This window comes from Bubalus kerabau, chromosome 2, assembly GCF_029407905.1.
Source record: "Bubalus kerabau isolate K-KA32 ecotype Philippines breed swamp buffalo chromosome 2, PCC_UOA_SB_1v2, whole genome shotgun sequence".
Classification (NCBI taxonomy): Eukaryota; Metazoa; Chordata; class Mammalia; order Artiodactyla; family Bovidae; genus Bubalus; species Bubalus kerabau.
In genome coordinates this window covers 154,021,651-154,048,157 of record NC_073625.1, presented here as the reverse complement: position 1 = coordinate 154,048,157, position 26,507 = coordinate 154,021,651, and positions in this window count along the sequence as shown.

Sequence of the window (26,507 nt, the reverse complement as noted above, 5' to 3'; positions counted from 1 at the left end):
TAATGCTGAAGCCTAGCATGCAAGATTTTAAGCATGACCTTACTAGCATGGGACAACAATGCAATTGTCCAATGGTTAGCACATTCTTTGGTACTACCCTTCTTGGGAATTGGGATGAGGATTGATCTTTTCGAGTCCTGTGGCCTATGTTTTGGTCTGAGAGGTATTCTATCTTATTCTGGATTCTAACCCTGCTTTCTCCCCTCCTGAGGCGTTCATTGGCCTCTCTCCTCACTGTACATATTATCGAAGCACCCACACTCACTTCTGCACACTGTTCCCTCAGCTAACTCTTGTTTGCCCTGACCATAAGTCCTAGCTTGTGCCTGTAGAAAACACGGAGAATTCCCAGCTGCTGGACCACCTTCTGGGGCCATATGACCTGGGATAGCCTCAGGTCCTCTCTGCCTGAAACCTCACTTAGGGAGCTCTATTTTCCCAGACAGTAAGCCCGGCAAAAATCCCCTCTATAGTCAGATCCAAACTTTTCTGTCCATTTTGTCTTTTGTGACCCCACTAGCCTCCCTACCCAGACTCAAGCAGAACTGCAAAGGGAGCTCTCGTTTCTCCTCTCCCTCTCTGCTAAACTCATCCATCCCAGAAATGTTTTTGTCCCTTTCATATTGCAGGAAAATATTCTGTGCAATAATATATTATGTAAGAATTTTTTCTGTTTGGTGTTTATTTTATCTATGCTCTGAGATTTGCATGATTTGTCTTGATATTCAAGACTTTTGGAGTGAAAAACACAAACAATAACAATGAAAATGTTTCTCTTATCGATAATCTTGCTTTCAGAGTTGAAAGCTCTGGCTTTGAAGACTGTCTTTGAAAACTCAAAGCTCAAAGTATGACTCTGTTTTTACCAGCTTCTTTGTCTTCTCCCTTCTCTAAGATGTAGAATTTCTCTCAGGGTGAGGGTCAAAGGAAATTACTTAGAAGGAAACATATAGTCAGTAATATTTCAAAATATTTTTCTGCTGCATCAACAACTTTTCTTATCCAGTCTCTATAAAAAGACAGTGCGTGTAACCATGAACTTGATATAACAAAATTGTGTGTTAGTCACTCAGTCATGTCTGACTCTTTGCAACCCCATGGACTGTATCCTTCCAGGCTCCTCCATCCATGGAATTTCCCAGGCAAGAATACTGGAGTGTATTGCCATTTCCTTCTCCAGGGGATCTTCCCCACCCAGGGACTAAACCTGGGTCTCCCTCATTGCGAGCAGACTCTACCATCTGAGCCACCAGGAAAGGATAATAAAATTATCCTGTGACAAAAATGTGTGGACCACGGAGTTTTGTTATATAAGTCTTCAATCAGCCTATAGGTTTCAAGAGCAGGTCATTGGCAAGTTGTATTAATTTACCATGCATTTCTCATGTGTGTGTGTGTGTGTGTGTGCGAAGTCACTTCAGTTGTGTCCAACTCTGCGACTCTATGAACTGTAGCCTGCCAGGCTCCTCTGTCCATAACACGGATCAAAAATAGTGTTATTGAGATAATTAAAGATTTGGAACAAAAATATATTTACTTTGGCTGGTAGCTATGAAGATGAAATCCATTTTCTTTTCTTTTCTTTTTAAAAAAGATTGGTGTATTTTATTTATTTATATTTGGCTGTGCTAAGTCTTCATTGCTTTGTGTGGGCTTTCTCTAGTTGCTGTGAATGAGGGCTACTCTCATTACGATACATGAACTTCTCACTGCAGTGGCTTTTGCTATTGTAGACCACAGACTCTTGGTGCATGGGCTTAATAGCTGTGTCGCAGGGGCTTAGCTGCCCACAGCATTTGGAATCTTCCCAGGCCATGGATTGAATCCATGTCCCTTGCATTGGCAGATGGATTCTTAACTACTGGACCACCAGGGAAGTCCATCCATTTTCTTTTAATCTCAAAATTAAGATGGATGTACTGTTAACCATGATTATGTCACCCCTAAATGTCAACAGGGAGGGTTTTGTTTTAAAATGAGAATGCATACCATAAATAGACAATTCAAAAATGACTCTACTTATCACCTAAAAATATCACAGCATTTAATGTTATTCAAAATAATTTGGCTTTCACTGAAGCAGAAACTTTATTTTCACACAGATTCTAAGATCTTTCTTTCCTTTCAGGATAAATATATATATAAAGAGAAAGTATGTGAAATCTGTATTTGGAAATAAATACAGAGATGATTCTCCTGCCAGCAGTCTTGGATATGAACCAAGTAGATAAAGTCATCAGAAAGGATTAATTGGATCTCAACAAATGTAATTTAGCTGACACTTTTGGTATGCTGACCATTAAAGTTTTAGACTAGAGAATAAGGTGCCTCTTTCAGCTAGGATTGAAATGTTCCCGAAGACCAACTAGAAAACACATTCAGAATACACTGAAATGTCCATGATTTTGTTAGCCTATCTCTGATTGTAAATGTTGATATAGCCCACATCAGTCTTATGGAATCAGCCTCAGTTCTGTACATCTGCATTTAAGGGAAATAACAAAATCCTCCAATTTTCAGAGCTTTGGCTATAAGAAAAAAACTCACCTAGAGCCAAAATTTACAGAAACAAAACTACAGAATCTTCCCATTTTTAAGATTTCAGTTTAATAAGTTTTAGAGATTATCTTCAAAAAGTGAATCCATCCATTATTAAGTCATTTACAGAGTGTTAGAAGTGAAGATACGTACGTGTGTCCTGAAGATCAGCGCTATGGTTTCCACAGCAACGACAGCTTGTCTCACTAGACTCCTCACTTGGTGCTTTTTCAGCCTGTGCTAGTAAATTCAGGCCCGTGGTGAGTACAAATAGGTGAATATGGGCAGGTGCACACACACACCTGTGATTCAATAAGGTCTTTCCTGTAAAACCTAAATTTTCCTTTTCATCATGTGATGATATATTTAACCTTTAAGGTTGGAATCAACAGAGTCTTTTGAAGGACTTCCAATTCCAAGGCATTGTAGTTAAACATTTTTGTTATGAGAAGTACATATTTTTTAATACAAAAAAAAGGGATATAGTGTAAAACTATAGCTGATTTACTTTGCTGTACAGCAGAAAGTAATATAATATTATAAAAACAACTATCTTCCAATTAAAAAAACAAATACATTAAAAAAATTTTTTATTAAATGATCACATCTTTGAATAACCAGTCTGCCAAGTTTATGACTGAGCAAGAGACCTGTCACTGATACAAGAAAGGAGTCTTCTTTTGAGCCCACTGCTAATTCCAGAGATGAAGCTGATAGAATAAGGGGATATTTCAGCTCAATTTTCCTTGAAACCAGGTATCTGGGGTTCACGCAACAGCACTTCAGTCCCTTCCAACTGAGCTGTTCAATTGCTTTGTGATTCCTGGTAGATTGGTTGATTGGACAAGATGTATCTGTCATAGCAGGCCCCAGTGCTTGACTGATTGCTGTGTGGTGCAATTCACAGGCCACCAAGTTTTAGAAGACTTGTCCCCACTGTAAAATACAAGTTCCAGCCCAACAATTCTAGGGCTTCTTGCTCCAGTTTCCTGTGGCCTGAAATCCTCCCAAAGGAAACCACTGTTTGTACCTTTGATGTTCATTTATGAATACATTCAACAAATATTTGTAGAGTGCCTTCCATAGGAAAGGGGCTGTGCAGGGCACTATCGGCCCTGTGCTGAGCCTGTCTTAAGTGTCTTGAATGGAGGTCTGAAAGGGACCCACAGCAAAGTGAACAGTCTTAGAGAAAGGTTCACAGCTTAGGTCATTCTCAGCTACCAAACACTTACAGTGACTTCAACATAGCCAAGGCCATGTTTTCCTCTTCCATTACAGGCTTTCACCTACATCCTCAGGTCCTACCCTACTACTGATCCTTCCTTCAGAGTCCCCACTCTTCCTTATTCTCCGTGTCCTTTCCTCTGGCCAAATAAATCACCACTTGATCCCCACTCTCACCTCAATATTACCTGTCAGCTTCTCACACCCCTTCTCACACCTGTCAGGCCACTTCACTCATATGTCGTTTTTGGTTTTTCTTCCTTCATTCCTCTTTTCACTGAGAATTTTGAAGTCTTCAAGAGACAAGGAAATCTAACACATTGTGTGGTTTTTGTCTGAGTAGTTGAGGACTTGATGGTGTTCAGGGTATTAGTCTGGGACTCAGAGTTGAGCCTCCTTGGCTACCTTCTGTGGTATTGATATGAGACTCTAACCACTGTCTTCTTACTTCTTTGGCAAGTGTCTCCATGTCCCATTTAAGCCATTACCTTCTTTATCTTCCCCTCCAATCAGCCTGAACTCTCAAAGAAGTGACACTATGCATAAATTCACCTGAACTAGAATACTAGAAATGATCCAAGATCCTCCCTGCTCACCAACCCTTCCTTATCCCTGGATCGCCAAATCCTGTCTTCATTGCCGCTAGCTTTTTTTTTTAATTTAATTTTATTTTTCAACTTTACAATATTGTATTGGTTCTGCCATACATCGAAATGAATCCGCCACAGGCATACATGTGTTCAGTCACCAAGTCTTGTCCAACTCTTCGTGACCCCATGGACTGCAGCAGCCAGGCTTCCCTGTCCTTCACCATCTCCCAGATTTGCCCAAGTTCGAGTCCATTGAATCAGTGATAACATCCAACCATCTCATCCTCTGTCACCCTCTTCTCCTTCTGCCTTCCATCTTTCCCAGCATCAGGGTCTTATTTAGGTTTTATCACCTCTGGCTTGAAGTGTTGCTCTAACCTCCTCACCGATTAGTCAAATCTAATCCATGAACACCACACACCATACTGAGTCCCCTACCTCTGTCCATCAAATCCATCCCTCTGGATGCAACCGTGGAGTTTTTCCAAAATATATGTCATTTCTTGGCCTGAATCCCACAGCTTGCAAAATAACATTCAAACTCCTTGGTTTTATAACACATAGTTTATGATTAGATCCTGCCTCCATTTGTATCCTCCTTTCCCAGCAACCTGTGCTCTTTTTTCCAACCGTGAAAAACAGTGAGTGGTTCCCGTAGCCTACTCACACCTGCCTTGTTTTACATGTGCTGATTCCTCCTGGAATGCCCTTCTCATCATAAGGGAGGAAAAATTAATTTTCCCTCTATCTGTCTAACTTCTAAGCTGTAACAAAAGACAGATTAATAAAAGCAAACAGAAGTTTATTAACATATATATCTCACATATAGATGAGATATACCCAGGGAAAAATACATAACTCTGAAAAAGATGGTTTTAGAATTCAAGCTTAAACACCATCTTAAGCTTAAAATAAAAATGGTGTGGGGGAGGCCAGTTATGGGGAGATAACCTTGAGCAGGAGGGTCATTATGCAGATTTACCTTCTTTTAAATCACCATTCATCTGGTGGTTTAGAGTCTTTTTTCTCTCCCTGGTAGGGAAAGGGAAAGAAAGAGAGATCCTAATACATGGAGATTTTCTTTATAAATATGAATTTCCCTTGTGTCTGCATGCTTAATCATGCCCAACTCTTTGTGACCCCACCAGACTCCTCTGTCCCTGGGTTTTCCAGGCAAGAATGCTGGAGTGGGCTGCGATTTCCTCCTCCAGGGGATCTTTCCAACCCAAGAATCAAACTTGCATCTCCTGTGTCTCCTACATCACAGGCAGATTCTTTTACCCGCTGAGCCACTGGGAAAGCCCAAACTTTCCTTACAGAAGGGTAACTTCTACTCTGTTTTCAAAGTTTCTTCTCTGTCTGCTGTTTCTCAAAAAAATCAGCTCAAAGTAACCCTTTGCCAAAGAGGCATACTTTGGGGTGGCAAAACTTGCCACCCTTCACCATGAAAGGCATATTAACTCTCATTGATTTTACTGGTCCTTCAGACTGAGTTTACTGTGTGTTGTGCACTGTGCTCAGAGCAGTATATGTGTTCGTGGAATCCTAACCCCAATGTACACGTCCTTCATTTGGGTTCCTTACCATTCTATGAATACCTCTATTAGGGCTTCAATCATAGATAACATTTATTTTGTCAGTCTCATTCATTTACTCAGCCAATATTTATTGACTATATTTCATGCAATAATGGGCAGCTTGACAAATTTTCTACTCTCCAGTTCTTATAGTCTAGAAAGGGAGAAATAACAAGAAAATGGGTGTCTCCATAGGAGAGAAAGTAGACGGTTCAGTGGGTTATGGAGCTCTTAACACAAGCCAGAAGGTCAGGAAAGGTTTCTCTAGTGAGCCTTCTTTCAGTTGAGGCTGATGCATGATCCAGGAAAAGAGTCAGCCCACAGAAGACCTAAAAATGAGAGAGCACAGGCCTTTGTAGTGAAACGAGTTCACTACAAATGGAAATAGACTGGCAAGACACCACATTGGAGAGATGGGAGAGGCTCCAGCTAGCAGAAGACTGCAGAAACCTTGCTTATGGAATTTGGGGTTTTACCCCCCAAATAATAGGAAGGCCATTGATCAGTTATAAGGAAAGAGTGACATGATCAGACTCACCTTTTAGAATGATCGCTGTGCAACATATGAGAGTGGAGTGGTTGGGAGGTCATAAAGAGGTTAGATGTAGGAACACAAATGAGGACACTATTACTAATCCAAGTGAGCGATGATAGCAGGTGCAAGTAGGCAGTACCAGTTGGGGTGAAGAAATGTAGACAAATTTTAAAACTGCTTATGAGGTAGAATTGACAATATTCATTGACTTATTAGAAAACAAGACGTGGAAAAGGCAGTCAGAGATAATCCCAAATTTCTAGATTAGGAGCATAGGTATCATTCCAATAATTGGGAATGTTTGCATGTAAAGAGCAGTTTTAAGAGAAAGAAAATAAGCTCAGTTTGGGACACATAGATTTTGAGGAAAATAAACAAGTAAAATTGTCCAGTAGATATTTGAATATGCATGGACCTAAAACTCAGAGGAGAAGATTAAGACAAGTTTTGAAATGGAGATCTGAAAGTCACTAACATATGGGTTGCGATCAATTAAAGCCAAAAGAATGAATATGGTGCTATTATTTACTTCTGTATCACCAGGGGGTTAATACTGTGCCTGAAAGAGATAGGTACTCTGATCATTTTATTGAATGAATGAATGAATGAGTGAGTGAGTGAATAAGTAAATAAACAGTGTGCAATACAACCAAGTTTAATTGGCAAAACTGCTTAAATATAAATATTGAAAGATAAAAATTATTATGGTATTAGTATGCACCAATAAAGTTTTTAGAAAAACAGTACTGGAATGGGTAATCTAAAAAAAGAGTTGGATATTATAATAACTACTCTGAAGACAAACAAAATGTATTTCAAATTAAGGCATAGTTACAGTCCAAAAATTACCAAAGCAGATTGCAATTGCTATTTTATTATCATCATTTTTAAGGTGCCTGTGATGGTGCAATTAAAATTTGATAATCATATTTGTCTAGGCATAATAATTAGCAAGAGACTATGAGATTGAAGGAATAGTTAAAGAGAAACAACAATGAGCAACCTTTAAACCTGACACTTGGCACCACCCAAGCCTACTTTCAGCAGTGGCCTGTCATGGTGTCTTGTTTTTTGATTTTCTACTTTCTAACCTCACAGTTCTGGAATGCAAGGATACAACAAAACTCCTCTTGTGTATCATCATAGTAATTTTCTAATTATTTTTGCAAGGAACTCTTTGAGTCTTTTTTGTTCTTTTACTGAACATAACATTTAAATGTAGGAACACATACTCTGGAATCAAACCCTGTCTACTGGTAAGGGGAATGGATATGGGCTCCGTGACCGAAAGACTAGGTCCCCAATACTTTGTAAGCATGTCTCTTTTTGTTCCTGTGGATTCTTCCATTTCATTGGAAAGCCTAGGAGGCACAACTGAGGGATTTTTATTTTCTATTTCTGTATCATAATCCCAGTCATTAGACCAAGCCCAAAAGATAAATCTCAAGTGCACCATTATCAAGTATATACATAGTAGAGGAAACCATCCCAGCCAAAGGCAGGCATGGATGCGCATTGCAGCGCACCTGTTCAGTTAGCGGAGGGGCTCAGAGAAGGCTGTTCAGCCTTTCTGGGTCTCATGGGCTCATACATGAAGTGAGGGATTGAATTTGGTTATTTTAAGACCCCCTTCTATCTCTATAATTTTACTATTTTATTATACCCTGAGGAACATTTTATTACTTTAAACTATGTAGACTTGATTAAATTTGACTTTGCCTCATTATTTTATTATATCTGTTCTCTATTAAATACCATTTTTTGATGTACTGACTATGTCTCCATGGCTGGTGAAAACTGAAGGGCTAGAGACATAGGATGCCCATGGGGACATGATAACACTAACACCAGTGCTCCCGTTCGTTGGGTGTTAACCATGGGCTGGGCATTGGCCTAGGCATTTGCTCTATCTCATTTACTCTTCATAGCAATCCCATATAATAAATATGAATATTCCCATTATATAGAAGATGAGACTTACACTTGTATATGTTGATAACAGGGCTTCCTTGGTAGCTCAGCTGGTAAAGAATCAGCTTGCAACACAAGAGACTCCAGTTTGATTCCTGGGTCAGGAGGTTCCCCTGGAGAAGGGAACCCACTCTTGTATTCTGGGGCTTCCCTGGTGGCTCAGTTGGTAAAGAATCCACCTGCAAGTGGGACAACTGGGTTCGATCCCTGGGTTGGGAAGATCCCTGGGTTCAATCCCTCCATCCCCTGGAGGACATGGCAACCTACTCCAGTATTCTTGCCTGGAGAATCCCCATGGACAGAGGAGCCTGGTGGGCTACAGTCCACGGGGTTGCAAAGAGTCAGACACGACTGAGTGACTAAGCACATGTTGATAACTTGACATCTAGAAAGTTCTATAGCTTGATTTCAGCCCCAGGTCTGCCTGCTTCCAGTGCCTGTGAACTTAACCAGTACATTAGATCTGGATTTATGGCTAGGCCCCACTCTGAGGGTTAGTGTGAACCCAGTAAAAGCAGGTAGCACTCAGGGAGGAAAGTTAAATGGAGCAATCAGGGGTGTTTATCACAAAAGCAGACCTGAGAGGTGAGCAAGGGAGTTAATTCAGTTGCTCAGTCGTGTCTGACTCATTGCAACACCAAGGACCACAGCACTGCAGGCCTCCCTGTCCATCACCAACTCCCGGAGCTTGCTCAAACTCATGTCCATCGAGTCAGTGATGCCATCCAACCATCTCATCCTCTGTTGTCCCCTTCTCCTCCTGCCTTCAATCTTTCCCAGCATCAGGGTCTTTTCCAATGAGTCAGTTTTTCTTATCGGGTGGCCAAAGTATCGGATTTTCAGCTTCAGCATCAGCCCTTCAATGAATATTCAGGACTGATTTCCTTTAGGATTGACTAGTTTGATCTCCTTGCATTTCAAGGGACTCTCAAGAGTCTTCTTCAACAACACAGTTCAAAAGTATCAACTCTTTGGTGCTCAGCTTTCTTTTCAGATAGTCCAACTCTCACATTCATACATGACTACTGGAAAAACCATAGCTTTGACTAGACAGATCTTTGTCAGCAAAGTAATGTCTGCTTTTTAATATACTATCTAGGTTGGTCATAGCTTTTCTTCCAAGGAGCAAGCGTCTTTTAATTTCATGGCTGCAGTCACCATCTGCAGTGATTTTGAAGCCCCAAAAAATAAAGTCTCTCACTGTTTCCATTGTTTCCCCATCTATTTGCCAGGAAGCGATGGGACCAGGTGCCATATCTTAGTTTTCTGAATGTTGAGTTTTAAGTCAACTTTGTTACTGTTCTCTTTCACTTTTATCAAGAGGCTCTTTAGTTCCTCTTCACTTTCTGCCATAAGGGTGATGTCATCTGCGTATCTGAGGTTATTTGATATTTCTCCCAGCAATCTTGATTCCAGCTTGTGCTTCACCCAACTCAGCATTTCACATGATGTATTCTGCATAGAAGTTAAATAAGCAGGGTGAAAATATACAGCCTTGACTCCTTTCCCAATTTGGAACCAGTCTGTTGTTCCATGTCTGGCTCTAACTGTTGCTTCTTGACATGCATACAGATTTCTCAGGAGGCAGGTAAGGTGGTCTAGTATTCAAGAAAACTGAAAGTGTGCTGGAAGACTGTTCAAATTGTGGCTGTATGAGGTGTCACATCCAAGGTGAGCAGCAAGAATGAAATAAGGGACTTTCCTGTTGGTACAGTGGATAAGAATCCACCTGCTGATACAGGGAACACAGGTTCCATCCCTCATCTGGGAAGATTCCACGTGCTGTGGAGCAACTAAGCCTGTTGCCACAACCACTGAAGGCCATGCGACTAGAGCCTGTACTCCTCAACAAGAGAAGACTCTGCAATGAGAAGCCTGTGCACCACAACTAGAGAGAAGCCCCCGCCAAAACTAGAGAAAGCCCGCACACAGCAACAAAGATCCAGCACAATAAAAAAAATTTTAATAAAAATTTTTAAAAATGATTTTTAAAAAAAGATTGGACATTGAACAGTGACATGGGTAGCCTGCAGAATCTTAGCAGAATTCCCTCTAAATCTTCATCATTAAACCTGGGTACAGCAGGACCATGTGGAAATTCTTAAAATGCTACCTAGTGGCAGCATAAGGAAATACAGTGAAAGTATCTATAAAACAATGGGAAGGGATCCCAGGAAACACATGGCAAGTTGCTTGTGCTCATGAGAAGCACATTAAAGAAGCTTTCTCAAAGAAGAAAGGGAGAAGATGCACCAGGCAGAGATCTCACATGGCTGATACCCACAACTAGGAGATACAGTAAGTGTCCTTGGGGCTGGTGTTCTATAATGCCAGGTCATCTCCGTTCACATGGTGAAGGCCTCAGAGGCAACCATGCCCACTCTTTAGAAAGGATTGTTTCCCAGGTGGTACAGTGGTAAGGAATCCGCCTGCCAGTGAAGGAGACATTGGAGATGCAGGTTGGGTCCCTGGCTCAAGAAGATCCCCTGGAGGAGGGCACGGCAACCCACTCCAGTATTCTTGCCTGGAGAATCCCACTGACAGAAGAGCCTGGTGGGCCACATTCCATAGGGTCACAAAGAGTCAGACCCAAATGAAGCGACTTAGCACACATGCACGCTCAGGCAGTATTGACCATATGGACGATGGATGGTAGGTAATTAGAAAAACCTAGATTTTATGTAAGGCTAATTCCCATTGTTAGACGTTTGAGCAAAGCAATCTTTCCTCATCTTAAAATAAAGATAATTGCAGTTCCTATCTCATAGAGATACTATGAGAATTAAATATAATACAAAGCTTGGCAGAGTAAACATTTGCTATAATAGCATATACACAAGACTTTGTAGAGTGGTCATGGCTATCTAGAGAGGAAATTATCGATTTTTCTCTTCTATTTTAGACAGACTTTCAATGTCATTCGACCCTAAAGTTTCCATCATTTTCATTGTGAGAATATATGTGTGTATACTTTTCTAAATATTAACAAACTTTATTTCTTAGAGAACATTTAGGTCATGGCAAAATTGAGTGGAGAGTAGGGTCTCCATGTATCACCTGACCCCACACACATACAAAATCTCCCACTACCAACACTGTGTCCTTTTTGAATGATGAATTATTTAGGTCTGATTTTTAAATTTTCAAATAAATGGAAATTTTTAACTGATAAATTGATATTTAGTTGCACTGTCATCAGAGAAAGTGCTTTGTATGATCTTGATTTTGTAGAATTTATGTTTAAACTTTCATTTTCCTATATAAATTAATATATGCTAAATATTTTAAAAGGAGGCCTATTTTATATATGCAAGATTCTTCAAAAGATTTCACATTTTCAATATGATCTAGCATTCTTTAACATAAATTTTTAAATCCCTCATTACAGTTGTAGATTTCTCCATTTTTCTAATAATTTTTATTGTGTTTTAAAGGTAATGTAGTGACCCTTTTAATCCTGATTGATCTTTTTTGCCTCCTATTCTATTTTCTTGTGTGAACTATTTACATAAGGTAGCACAGGGCAAGGAGTAGTCAGGAGGTGGACCAGACTTCTGAAAGTGTAAGAATCAGAATACAGAATGGTATACTGGTTACTAGCATGTTCTTTTGATGAAGACGGATCTAGACTGAAGTCTAGGTTTACCATGTCTAAACTTCTGTTTACTCATCTGTACAACGTGGCTAATGACAATAACAGCACCCACCCCAATCCAAATCCACACCTGGAGGTGCCTTATGCTCAAGGTCAGGGTGTTGCAAAATCCTGACATATTCCCTAAAAGTCCCAGTTGGGAAATAAGTCAGTGTTGACTTGGATAATTCATAAGTTTAAGAGGGTTTGTTGTTGTTTAGTCACTAAGTCATGTCTGACTCTTCTGCAATTCCATGGACTGTAGCCTACCAGGATCCTCTGTCCATGGGGTTTTCCAGTCAAGAATACTGGAGTGGATTGCCTCCAAAGGATCTTCCCCATCCAAGGATCGAACCTGTGTGTCCTGCATTGGCAGGCAGATTCTTTACCACTGAGCCACCATGGAAGCCCAAACTTGAGAGGGTTTACCTACCCACTTGTAGCAATGGCAAGGGAATTATAAAAAATCACAGCCGAAGTTATACATGTACCTCGTCAGTTTTCTTGAGTCCTTGGTTCATCACCTCAGTTTTCAGAGCGCTAGAGGAGCTGAAGAAATCCCCTGAATTTTTTTTCATTTTATCACGTTTTCACTTTGTGAGCAAATCCTGACTAAATCAAAGTAATTTGTTAATTCCACCATAATATTCTTAATATCCCAACAAATTATAATAATCTAAATAATAATGGGATTTCAGCCAATGCCTGTTCCTTTAATCTTCTTACACAAATTATTTAAGACTCTTTGTCTATCTTTTTCTCCAAAAGCATACATAAAGCCAAACTTAATCTTCTCTTGACAAAACACATCCATGGAAGTGAGCTTTGAAGTCTGAAGATAGCTAAAAAGAATGGACACAGTTTATAATAGTTGTGAATGTTTAACTTTCCAAAGTGTCCATAAGATTTAATAGCTTTGTCCAGTTCTAAAAAAAATAGCACCCTTCTTTGGCCCTCATTTATCTAGAGATCAGTTCAGTTTATTAGAACATATTTGTCTATGTGCCAGACACTGGACTCTAGGCTTTGGGAAAACCCAAACTGCTAAGACATGATCTGTGGTGAAGGGAATCCTAGTCTGTTTAGTAAACAAGCAAAGCAATGAATTAATACAGGTGTATATTAGAGTCTAAAAACAGGTAGCCTGAGGCCAATTGACCCACACGCCATTTTTGTTTTTAATCCAGAGATTTCAAATAGAAATCTGAGTTTGGGGGTTCTCCAGTAGAGCCAACAAATGTGATAGACAGCATTTTGGACTCACTTTTCTGTGTGGCTGCTGTCAATATTAAGCCCTGTTCTTAAAATAGAGACACAACTGTAGAGAATGAACTTATGGAACCAGTACAGTGGGAGGGATTGGTATGGACTGGTATTAACTGGGAGGTTGGGATTGACATATAAACACTGCCATGTGTAAAACAGATAGCTAGTGGGAACATGCTGTATAGGACAGGGAGCTAGTTGATGACCTAGTTCGGTGGGATGAAGGGTGGGAGTAGAGAGAGGTCAAAGAGGGAGACGATGTATGTATATTTATAGCCGATTCAGGGGAAATGAACACAACATTGTAAAGCAACTACACCCCAAGTTAAAAAACATTAATAAATAAATAAACCCCTACTCTCTTTGGAAAGAACACATACCTCTCAGGTGGCCAGAGTCTGCAGCCAGCCTGCCTCACACACTTGCCTGGCTGCTTGAGGAATGGAAGCCTGTGACCGTTACCAAATAATCACAGACAAGGTGGTTTGCTTGAATACCAATGATCACTTTCACAGCACTTACAAGCTATACCTTGATACTTCTTTGTAGGAGCTTCCTGTGTGGCTCAGTAGTAAAGAATCTGCCTGCCAGTGCAGGAGACGAGGATTTGATGCCTGGGTCAGGAAGATCCTCTGGAGAGGATCTCTGGAGAAGGAAATGGCAACCTACTCCAGAATTCTTGCCTTGGAAACCCCACAGACAAAGGAGCAAAAGAGTTGAACACAACTTAGAGACTAAACAACAACAATATTTCTTTGTACATAAAGATAAGATATTAAATTATTTTAATAAACACAAAACCCAGCATCGCTAATAAAGCTGCTGGAGAACCTCCACAGTCAGGAATGATCTTGAGGTTTCTTGGACTGCAAGTAAAAAATACTAAATATATAAAACTATCTACAGTGAATTGGACCAGATTACTCTGTAGAAGAGTAGTTTGGAAACTGGTTTTGTTTACAATGGCAACCTCATGTTTATAATGTTTTTGAGATCTTTTCAGCAAATAACATGTAAGTGTTCCACATGGATAAGGGGAAAACTATTTACTGTTAAGCAGAGAACATCTGTAAAGTAATTACCTCTGTAGTCATAGCCTAACTTCAAATGTGGGCAGAGCTCTCTACATCTGAGACAGCAAGTCACTAAGAGCAAAAAGCTAAGTTGAATTCTGGGGGGAAAAAAAAGAACTCTGAACATAAATTGCCCAGACTCCTCCTAACAGGTGAATTTAGAACCTGATGTTAATTTCTGATTAGTTCTTGAAATTTTCAGAAAATGAGTGTAGCATTTGAAATTAAAAGTGCAATGGTATTCCTGCACTTAATTTTCTAAAGTTCAACTACATACTCTTTATTATACATGATTTATACATTTTAAAACTTAAAAGTATTTTTTGCAGTTCAATGAAAGGATTATTTTCCAAACCAAAGTATAGCAAAAGTTTGTGATGACAAGTAGACTTACCAAGCAGGCTTGTGAAGAAAGCCAGCCAATTATACAATTTTTCTTGCATTTCCATTTATAAAGATGGAAAGTTTTTCTTATATAATTGTCAGTATAGTTGACAAAGTATATACATTTATTCTGATTGCCATTCTCTGAGTGCTAAGGTATTAAGAAGGAGCCATTTGTTTGGGACCTTGAGTTGAATTCATACCTCTGATCTTAATGCAGCCGATGATTAGAACCCAGTGTAGTACATTTCTGCCTGGACTGGAGAGAGAAAGGAGGATTATCCATAAACTATCAAATGATTCAAGAACCCAAGCAGCAGAATCAAGTAGAATTCCAGAGTGCTTCTAGACTGAATGACTAAAAACCTTATTCCATTAACCATTTGTCGGTGATGGCATCCAGCCATCTCATCTGCTGTCATCCCCTTCTCCTCCTGCCCCCAATCCCTCCCAGCATCAGAGTCTTTTCCAATGAGTCAACTGTTCACATGGAAGGAAACTGATTTTCAAAGTTTTTTTCCATAAACGTTCTCTTTCCATATTCATTTCCCCCTTATCAACCTGAGAACACATAGTAGAGGCAAAGTTGAGTTAAAGCTTGACAATAAGTGCTATTTGCCAACAGCCTGAAATGAATTTCACCCAAGATTTGTAGCTGACCTGCTACAGTAAAGTGAAACTGTAGTCGCTCAGTTGTGTCCAACACTTTGCGACACTATGGACTGAAGCCCGCCAGGCTCCTCTAACCATGGAATACTCCAGGCAAATGTCCTGGAGTGGGTTGCCATTCCCTTCTCCAGGGGATCTTCCTGACCTAGGGATTGAACCCTGGTCTCCCACATTGCAGGCAGATTCTTTACTGTCTGAGCCACCAGAGAAGCTCTACCATAGAGATATGGGTGAATTATGTCTCAAAGGAACTGTAGGATTGAACTAGAGGTCCCACAGCAGGACCTATCACAGTATTTTACAAAAACGGGATCCTCAAGCAGTTTCACTATTGGCACCAACCCCTGACACAACTCCGCTTTCCAGTGCCCTGAAACATTTTGAGGCACCCAAAATGTCTCCTAGTATAATGCACTTCATCCATACCAGCACACACTGGAATGGCATCCACCTACGCAGTCAGGTTTTTATTCTTAAGAAAGAAGGAACACAGAAATTCAGAGAACTTGAGTTCTTTCTTGCACATTGAACCGTGTTTGGACAAAAGCCATTCTCAATTCAGTTCAGTTCAGTTCAGTCGCTCAGTCGTGTCTGACTCTTTGTGACCCCATGAATTGCAGCACGCCAGACCTCCCTGTCCATCACCAACTCCCAGAGTTCACTCAGACTCATGTCCATTGAGTCAGTGATGCCATCCAGCCACCTCATCCTCTGTCGTCCCCTTCTCCTCCTGCCCCTAATCCCTCCCAACATCAGAGTCTTTTCCAATGAGTCAACTCTTCGCATGAGGTGGCCAAAGTACTGAAGTTTCAGCTTTAGCATCATTCCTTCCAAAGAACACCCAGGACTGATCTCCTTCAAAATGGACTGGTTGGATCTCCTTGCAGTCCAAAGGACTCTCAAGAGTCTTCTCCAGCACCACAGTTCAAAAGCATCAATTCTTCAGCTCTTAGCTTTCTTCACAGTCCAACTCTCGCATCCATACATGACCACTGGAATAACCATAGTCTTGACTAGACGGACCTTTGTTGGCAACGTAATGTCTCTGCTTTTGAATATGCTATCTACTTGGTGTAAATCCAAGCAAATTTCATTCTCCAAACATAATTTTGTGCCTTTCATCTCTGTGTTTTGTACGTTCCAAAATGTCCATCTTGGGACTTGCCTCGTGGTCCAGTGGCTAAGATTCTGTGCTCCTAACGCAGGGGGCCCAGCTTCTATCCCTGGTCAGGGAACTAGATCCCCATGCATAAAGAGTTCATATGCCTTAACTAAAAAAGATCCCGCATGCTGCAGTGAAGATCGAAGATCCCACATGCCACAACTAAGACACAGTGCAACCAAATAAATAAATATTTTAAAAATAAATAAAGTGTCCATCCCATATTTCTCACTTCTTAAGCTCCCACTCCTCTCTATAAGTAAAACCTAAGCTTCACCTCCTCTGGGAAGTCCTCCATGACTCCCTCTCCCAAGGCCTTCTTTGCATCAAATAACGTTAAATACAATGTAAAGTAATTATTGTTTTATCTGCCTATCAGTCCACTATACAGTGGGTGCAGGTGCCATGTCTTTCCTAAATGTTTAGTGCCAAAGGTTGATCTGGGGCTCAGAAAATGTGTTGGATGGATAACTGAATGAATTAACATATGCATACTAAAATCTCACTAGATATTATCTCACCTGATTAGAGACTGTCTTCTTTGTTGCCAATCAGTATATTGATTCCTATGATTCCCAAACACCCCCTCTTTAAATCAGACAAGTGGAAAAGCAAGCTTCCTATCACCTAGCAATAACTTAATAAATGTTTTTTTTAATGAGTGAACATTTTTTATGAGGATCTGTTGAGTTGACCAACAAGTTTTTTTAATAACATCACTCAGAAAAACCCGAATGAACATTTTGGCCAACCCAATATTTTTGTATTGAGCAATTCTTTTGGAAATTAAAATTTCCTTTACAGAAAACAATCTCTTTCTTTAACACCAAAAAGACCTCCATTTTAAAATATTTGAATCCTGTTCTTGAGGCCAAAAGAAATGGCACAAATACAGATAGGGCTTTGCAGCAATACAATTATAACAGGATAATATCCTTAAAAATTAATTTTGCCCTTTTATCCCCCCACTTTCTTTTATTTGGCCACACTATCTCAAAGAGAGTAGAAAGATTAGATTGAGAATAAAAGAAAAGAATGGTACATGTTCAGCTTTGCAACTCTGAAGCAGGCTTTTGCAAATCAAAGGGACATCTTGAGAGCCCAGAGACCGTGACATAGAAACAGAAAGAGATTAGATCAAGGGCCAAGCCACCAGCCCCCATCCCTCCCAAGAAGGACTAGCAGATATAGAGATAGGACAACGCTTGGGGTGAGGGAATGGAATCAAAAAGGACTTGGAGTCCCTGTGAAGTACCACAGGGAAGAGGCTTGGTGGAGGTGAAGACAGGCAACATCAAAAGACTGCCCAACACTGCTGGAGCTCAGTACCAGGAGGAAAATAAAGTGACCAGTCACCACTTGAAAGAACACTGCATACAGGTGTAGGCAGAAGAGCTGCTTTGCATCTCTATTCCTGCCCTGCAAATAGTTTTACCTCTACTATTTTTCTAAATTCCATATATATGCATCAAATATGATATTTGTTTTTCTCTTTCTACTTATTTCAGTCTGCATGATAGGCTCTGGATTCATCCATGTTACCACAAATGACCCAATTTCTTCACTTTTTGTGATTGAGTAATATTCCATTGTGTATTTGTACCACATCTTCTTGTAAAGAATGAACATGTGGACATAGCGGGGAGAGGGAAGGTGAGACCCATTGGGAGAGCAGCAGTGACACATATGCACTACTGTGTGTGAGAGCTAGCTATGGAAGGCTGCTGTACAACACGGGGAGCTCAGCTCAGCGCTCTCTGACGACCTAGAGAGGTGGGATGGGGGAAGGTGGGAGAGAGGTCCAAAAGAGGGGCGGTATATGTATACTTACAGCTGATTCAATTCGTTGAACAGCAAAAACTAACACAACACTGTAAAATAGCTATACTCCAATAAAAAATATTTTTAAAGAAAATGAAAATATCTGCTTTGCTAATCCTTCTATCAACGGGCATCTTCTCACTACCTGTGGATTGTCCAACCGAAGAACATTTACTCATACCTCAAGTCTTTTCTGAACTCCATCAGTACTTCCCCATGTAATTTTTTTTTTTTACTATCCAGGATACCTGTAAGCTTCATACCAGTCCCTTAGTAGGGGGAATGAGAATCCTTGGCCTCCAGTGATGCTGGGGAGTAGAGTGGCATGGAAGAAAAGGGCCTAGCACAGGGACTTGGGAAATACTGGACAGTGATTAAATAATTCCTTTCTTACACATGTTTTATTTTATTTTTTTATTTTGTTTGGCAGCACCACAAGAGTTGCAGGATCTTAGTTTCCCCACCAGAGATAGAACCCATGTCCCCTGCATTGGAAGTACAGAGTCCTAACCACTAAACCACCAGGGAATTCCCTCTTACACATATTTTAAATAGAAGTTGAAGATTTCTTCAAACTCCATATCAGCCATAGAGGAGATAAAGTTAGAATCTTAGTTTCAGTTCAGTCACTCAGTCATGTACTACTCTTTGTGACCCTGTGGACTGTAGCACTCCAGGCTTCATCCATCACCAACTCCCAGAGCTTGCTCAAACTAATGTCCATCGAGTTGGTGATGCCATCCAACCATCTCATCCTCTGTCATCCCCTTCTCCTTCTGCCTTCAGTCTTTACCAGAATCAGTGTCTTTTCCAATGAGTCAGTTCTTCACATCAGGTGGCCAAAGTATTGGAGCTTCAGCTTCAGCATCAGTCCTTCCAATGAATATTCAGGACTGATTTTCTTTAGGATTGACTGGTTTGATCTTTTTGCAGTTCAAAAGACTCTCAAGAGTCTTATCCAACACCACAATTCAAAAGCGTCTTAATTTAGAGTCTAATAAATGTGGTCAGAAAACATATAAAGTTCAGATCTTTATCCTGAGTACTAAATATGATGTACTTACATTCCATAGAATGTGGACAGAATGATCAGATGAGGATAATCTCAGGCACACTGGACATAGGCAGCTCAAAGAAGACTTAGATGAAGGCTTTTCCGGGGGGTCGAAGGAAACACTAGAGTTCATTAGTCTCCTGAACAATGGCACTAGCAGTCAGGATGGTTCAAAGATGCTTCAAGGACAGTTGGTAGACCAGCTGGTTGGAATAATTCTACAGGACTTTTGACAGATGAATGTGGGTTAGTTAGAAGTTGTGGTGACTTCCGACTCTGAGAATCTGTAACTCTATGAAATAAAGATAAAAGGACCTATTAAACCAACCAATAAACATGTTTTGATCACTCACTATCTATCAAGAACTGTTTTCTAAATGGTAGAGATGTAATGGGGCAAAATGACCTCTCTCATGCAGCTGACAGTCTAGGGAAGAGAAGACAGACATTGACCAAATAATCACATTAACAAATATAAATTTCAGTGGTGACAGGTGCTGCAAATAAGAAATCCACAGTGTTGTGAGAGCTTTCAAGAGGGCAAGAAGGTGAGGATGGCTCCCTGAGGATATGACGGTTAATCAAGGATGAGTAGGAGATATCCAGGAGAGGGGAGAAGGGCAGAGCAAGCAAGGTCATTGGAAGGAGCAGCCCTGTCTGCCCATTTCCTGTTGGAAAACAGTATGACTCACTGAGAAACAAGATACCCTAATTATTAAAAGATAGACTTGAATTCTATACCTTTCACTTATGAGTTGTGTGTCCTTGGGCAAGTTATTTAGGCTTTCTGCACTTAAGAAGTCTTACCTGTCAAATTAGGAAAATACCTATCTCACAGGATTGGTGACTAAGATAAATGAAACAACAAAAGTACAATGCTTAATCCAAGCCTAATACATAGTGTTTATTAAACGTTGTCTATCATCCATAAGTAAACCATAATATCACAATGACAATTTATTCATTAAAGGCAAAACCTTTCAAACTGCTAACTAGTAGCTTGGAGACACTATGTATTTCAGCATTGAGGCTGGGAGCGCAAAACCATTAGTGGTCGGGAGTGAGAACCATGGTCCACAAACTTGTTATGAAAGAAATCCCACAATTCTTCTTTTTAATTTGAATCTAATTAAATCTTACTCTTACCCAGGTCAGGAATTTTTTCCCCTATTTTAGGGAATTCAGTCTCAATTGTAATTGGATTCTGTTCTCCTCCCTAATCTTCAGTCCTTCAAGGTCATTAATGATTAATTCATTGTCCAAGTACCTTCACCCTTGAAGGCAGGCACCTCGACTGGTCAAGGTCTCTGTCCATTTCCTCATCTGGGTGCTTGCTCCTCTCTAGTGGTTCTCCCTCTTCTCCTTCCCCTCTATTCCCCATGCCTCAGGAGAGAGGGGTTGTGCACAAAGGGGTAATTATTCTTAGATTTATCTTCTCCCATTCCCTCCATCTTCTGCCAGTGCCTCCAGTGACCCCAGTTGGAAACCAAAGAACAAGAGAGCCTAGATGATGTAATCTTCAAAGGCTGGCCTTCTCAGGTACAGAGTAGGTTAGAAAAGGGCGGATGGGATTGGCCAAAGGGTGATGCAGTGTAGAGCAGTTATCTGTGATGAACATTTATGCCATCAAAAGAGATTAGCTCAGTCAATGGACATGAATTTGAGCAAACTCTAGGAGATAGTGAAGGACAAGGATGTCTGATGTGCTGCAGTCCATGGGGTCACAAACAGTCGGACTCAACTTAGTGACTGAACAACAACATATACCCAGTAATGGGATGCTGGGTCATATGATAGCTCTATTTTTAGTTTCTTAAGGAGTCTGCATGCTATTCTCCCTAGTGGCTGTATCCATTTACATTCTCACCAACAGTGCAAGAGGGTTCCCTTTTCTCCACACCTTCTCCAGCATTTATTGTTTGTAGATTTTTGGATGATGGACATTCTGACCAGTGTGAGGTGATGCTTTATTGCAGTTTGACCTAGATGGGTGGGATGATGCGGGGTGGAAGGGAGATCCAAGAGTGAGGGGATATATGTATCCATGTAGCTGATTCATTTCATTGTATAGCAGAAGCTAACACAATATTGTAAAGCAATTATATCCCAATTTTTTAAAAAGAGATTAGCTATTTTTGAACTGAAAACAGTGTACAAATGAAGAAAAGATTAGTAGTTGTTATGAGTGAGGTTGGAAGGGACGGGAGTGTCTATAAAAGGACACCACCAGGGATTCTCATGGTGATGAAAATGTCCTGTATCTTGACTGTATCAATGCCAGTATCCTAGTGGTGATATTGTACTGGAGTTTTGTACAATATTACCTTTGGGGGAAACCAGGCAACAGGCATAAGATCACTCATATTATTGTTACAACAGCATGTGAATTATAATTATCTCAAAATAAAATGTTTAATTATAAACAGTGCTGTGATGAACATTGGGGTACACGTGTCTCTTTCCCTTCTGGTTTCCTCAGTGTGTATGCCCAGCAGTGGGATTGCTGGATCATAAGGCAGTTCTATTTCCAGTTTTTTAAGGAATCTCCACACTGTTCTCCATAGTGGCTGTACTAGTTTGCATTCCCACCAACAGTGGAAGAGGGTTCCCTTTTCTCCACACCCTCTCCAGCATTTATTACTTGTAGACTTTTGGATCGCAGCCATTCTGACTGGTGTGAAATGGTACCTCATAGTGGTTTTGATTTGCATTTCTCTGATCATGAGTGATGTTGAGCATCTTTTCATGTGTTTGTTAGCCATCTGTATGTCTTCTTTAGAGAAATGTCTATTTAGTTCTTTGGCCCATTTTTTGATTGGGTCATTGATTTTTCTGGAGTTGAGCTGTAGGAGTTGCTTGTATATTTTTGAGACTAGTTGTTTGTCAGTTGCTTCATTTGCTATTATTTTCTCCCATTCTGAAGGCTGTCTTTTCACCTTGCTAATAGTTTCCTTTGATGTGCAGAAGCTTTTAAGGTTTATAATAGCCAGGACATGGAAGCAACCTAGATGCCCATCAGCAGATGAATGGATAAGAAAGCTGTGGTACATATACACAACGGAGTATTACTCAGCCATTAAAAAGAATACATTTGAATCAGTTCTAATGAGGTGGATGAAACTGGAGCCTATTATACAGAGTGAAGTAAGCCAGAAAGAAAAACACCAATACAGTATACTAACGCATATATATGGAATTTAGAAAGATGGTAACAATAACCCTGTGTACGAGACAGCAAAAGAGACACTGATGTAGAGAACAGTCTTATGGACTCTGTAGGAGAGGGAGAGGGTGGGAAGATTTGGGAGAATGGCATTGAAACATGTAAAATATCATGTATGAAACGAGTTGCCAGTCCAGGTTCGATGCACGATACTGGATGCTTAGGGCTGGTGCACTGGGATGACCCAAAGGGATGGTATGGGGAGGGAGGAGGGAGGAGGGTTCAGGGTGGGGAACACATGTATACCTGTGGCGGATTCATTTTGATATTTGGCAAAACTAATACAATTATGTAAAGTTTAAAAATAAAATAAAATTTAAAAATAAATAAATAAATTAAATGTTTAATTAAAAATGAAAAAAGCATGCTGGTTTAAGATAGATAAGATGCAAGATATTTCCTGGCCTTATGTCATCAAAAGAAGTGTAATTATTTGTTTCCCCCAAAGACTGCATCTTGCATTTAGTTTACACATGTAAACTGACAGTCAAATCTGTAGCTCCTGGGATTTTTATTCAGTAATAATAGCTGAACAAATTGCTTTTTGCTAAAAGGTGCCTCAGTATTCAGCTTGACCACATCTTTAGAATGTTTGTTAGATTGCAGAATCCCAAGCACACCCATGAATAGCCTTGATCCATTAAGTTTTTGGCAGAAATACATGCTTTAAGGACATGAAGGCAGAGAGAACGGGGGTCTAGTAGACATATTACAAGGAATAGAGCAGGGAAAGTAGAGGCAGTTTATTTAAATATTTATTCTCCATCATATTACAACAAGGATTTAAATGGATTTCAGAACTTCCCTGGTGGTCCAGTGGTTAAGAATCTACCTGCCAATGCAAGGGACACAGGTTTGATCCCTTGTCCAGGAAGATCCCATGTGCCACGGGGAACTAGGCTCTTGCACCACAACTACTGAGCCTATGCTCTAAAGCCCAGGAGCCCTCCGAGGCCCTCGCACTCTGGAGGCCACGTACCAAAACAAGAAAAGCTACCGCAACAAGAAGCCTGAGCACCACAAATGGAGAGAAGCCTCTGCGCAACAATGAAGACCCAACACAGCCTAATATAAGTGAATTAAAAAAAAAAAATTTTTTTTTAAAGGAATGCTTTAAAAAAATAAAAATACAACGGGTTTCTAACAGAATCAGTTCAGTTCAGTCACACAGTAGTGTCTGACTCTTTGCAACCCCATGAACCACAGCATTCCAGGCCTCCCTGTCCATCACCAACTCCCAGAGTTTACTCAAACTCATGTCCATTGAGTCGGTGATCCCATCCAACCATCTCATCCTCTGTCGTCCCCTTCTTCTCTCACCTTCAATCTTTCCCAGCATCAGGGTCTTTTCAAATGAGTCAGTTCTTCACATCAGCTGGCCAAAGTATTGGAGTTTCAGCTTCAACAGTCAGTCCTTCCAGTGAACACTCAGGACTGATCTCCTTTAGGATGGACTGGTTGGATCTCCTTACAGTTCAAGGGACTCTCAAGAGTCTTCTCCAGCACCACAGTTCAAAAGCATCAATTCTTTGGCACTCAGCTTACTTTATAGTCCAACTCTCACATCCATACATGACCACTGGAAAAACCATAGCCTTGACTAGATGGACCTTTGTTGGTAACGTCTCTGCTTTTTAATTTGCTGTCTAGGTTGGTCATAGCTTTTCTTCCAAGGAGTAAGCTTTTCTTCCAAGTATGCCTTTTAATTTCATGACTGCAGTCACCATCTGCAGTGATTTTGGAGCCCAGAAAAATAAAATCTGCTGCTGTTTCCACTGTTTCCCCATCTATTTGCCAGGAAGTGATGGGACCAGATGCCATGATCTTAATTTTCTGAATGTTGAGCTTGAAGCCAACTTTTTCACTCACCTCTTTCACTTTCATCAAAAGACTCTTTAGTGCTTCACTTTCTGCTGTAAGAGTGATGTCATCTGCATATCTGAGGTTATTAATATTTCTCCCGGCAATCTTGATTCTAGCTTGTGCTTCATCCAGCCCAGCATTTCTCATGATGTACTCTGCATATAAGTTAAATAAGCAGGGTGACAATATACAGCCTTGATGTACTCTTTTCCCTGTTTGGAACCAGTCTGTTGTTACGTGTCCAGTTCTAACTATTGTTTCCTGACCTGCATACAGATTTCTCAAGAGGCAGGTCAGGTGATCTGCTATTCCCATCTCTTTCAGAATTTTCCACAGTTTATTGTGATCCACACAGTCAAAGGCTTTGGCATAGTCAATAAAGCAGAAATAGATGTTTTTCTGGAACTCTCTTGCTTTCTGTGATCCAGAGGATGTTGGCAATTTGATCTCTGGTTCCTCTGCCTTTTTTAAATCCAGCTTGAACATCTGGAAGTTCATGGCTCACATACTGCTGAAGCCTGGCTTGGAGAATTTTGAGCATTACTTTACTAGCATGTGAGATGAGTGCAATTGTGTGGTAGTTTGAGCATTCTTTGGCATTGCCTTTCTTTGGGATTAGAATGAAAACTGACCTTTTCTAGTCCTGTGGCTACTGCTGAGTTTTCCAAATTTGCTGGCATATTGAGTGCAGCACTTTCACAGCATTATCTTTCAAAATTTGAAATCGCTCAACTGGAATTCCATCACCTCCACTATCTTTGTTCATAGTGATGCTTTCTAAGGCCCACTTGACTTTTCTTTCCAGGATGTCTGGCTCTAGGTCAGTGATCACACCATCGTGATTATCTGGGTCGTGAAGATCTTTTTTGTATAGTTCTTCTGTGTATTCTTGCCACCTCTTCTTAATATCTTCTGCTTCTGTTAGGGCCATACCATTTCTGTCCTTTATTGTGCCCATTTTGCATGAAATGTCCCCTTGGTATCTCTAATTTTCTTGAAGAGATCTCTAGCCTTTCCCATTCTGTTGTTTTCCTCTATTTCTTTACATAGATCGCTGAGGAAGGCTTTCTTCTCTCTCCTTGCTATTCTTTGGAACTCTGCTTTCAAATGGGTATATCTGTCCTTTTCTCCTTTGTTTTTCGCTTCTCTTCTTTTCATGGCTATTTGTAAGGCCGCCTCAGACAGCCATTTTGCTTTTTTGCATTTCTTTTCCTTGGGGATGGTCTTGATTCCTGTCTCCTGTACAATGTCACAAACCTTCGTCCATAGTTCACTAGGCACTCTGTCTATCAAATCTAATCCCTTGAATCTGTTTCTCACTACCACTGTATAATTGTAAGGGATTTGTATTCAAACAGAATACAGTAGGATTTTTCTTAACATGTTAAGAAATCCAGATGACGATAAAACGAGAGTAGTAACAATGAGACTGGATCAGGGCTAGGGTTCCTACACAACATACAAGTGTGATTTCATGTACACTCTGAGAATCCAGCCACTCAGGCGGCCCTTGGTCTTACCTTTCTGACAGCCAGGGCAAAGAGCAAAACCTGATCTCTTACATGCTTGTAAGATAAAATGGACTGGAAGGACACCTCTTCACTGTGTTGTCATAGAGGTGACATTACAATTTAGTCAACGTTCTTAGGGTTAACAATACAACCAGTTTCATGGTTCAATAAAAGCAATTCTCTAGGGGACCTAAATGATGCTGTTTAGATGTACAGCATTCTGGTTTTGATTTGGGGGCATTTTGGAGTATATTCAAAATGAAAGAATTATGCTCTTTAAGAAATAAAACATAGTTTTCCAGCAAGCTTTAGGTAAAGATTAGTGAGGTGGCAAACAAAAATCCTGATAGGGTCCAGTAAGGTACAATAACTAAGAAAAACGAGACATCTGTTATACACACACACACTACAA